This window comes from Carlito syrichta, unplaced genomic scaffold (genome assembly GCF_000164805.1).
Source record: "Carlito syrichta isolate Samal-C Ts95f unplaced genomic scaffold, Tarsius_syrichta-2.0.1 Scaffold287742, whole genome shotgun sequence".
NCBI classification, from domain to species: Eukaryota; Metazoa; Chordata; class Mammalia; order Primates; family Tarsiidae; genus Carlito; species Carlito syrichta.
In genome coordinates this window covers 29,172-29,587 of record NW_007231838.1, presented here as the reverse complement: position 1 = coordinate 29,587, position 416 = coordinate 29,172, and the positions used below count along the sequence as shown (strand labels likewise).

Below are 416 nucleotides of genomic sequence, written 5' to 3'. Positions count from 1 at the left end.
ACACACACACACACACACACACACACACACACACCCTCATATTCAGAATATCTAACATGTGGGAAAAGAAGAGGCAGAAAATTTCACAGCAAGAAAAATGCCAGGCTGGGTGCGATGACTCACACCTATAACTCCAGCACTTTGGGAGGCCCAGGCAGGAGGATTGCCTGAGACCAGGAATATGAGACCGGTGTGAGCAGCATAGTCAGACCCCATCTTGACAATAAATAAAAAATCAGCCGGGCTCGGTGGCTCAGCCTGTCATCCCACGCCTTTGGGAGGCTGAGGTGAGTGGATGGCCTGAGCCCGCGGGTTCGAGACCCACCTGGGCAGCGAGACCTCATCTCTACAATAAATCAAAAAATCAGCCGGGCGTGGTAGCGCGCGCCTGTAGTTCCGGCTACTCGGAAGGCGAA

At 53.1% G+C, this 416-nt stretch overlaps 1 protein-coding gene across 1 annotated transcript in view; it reads left to right on the top strand.

Annotated features, from left to right (window-relative positions):
* Positions 1-416, top strand: part of LRRIQ4 (leucine rich repeats and IQ motif containing 4) — a 13,098-nt gene that overhangs the window by 12,306 nt on the left and 376 nt on the right. The window lies entirely within an intron of this gene.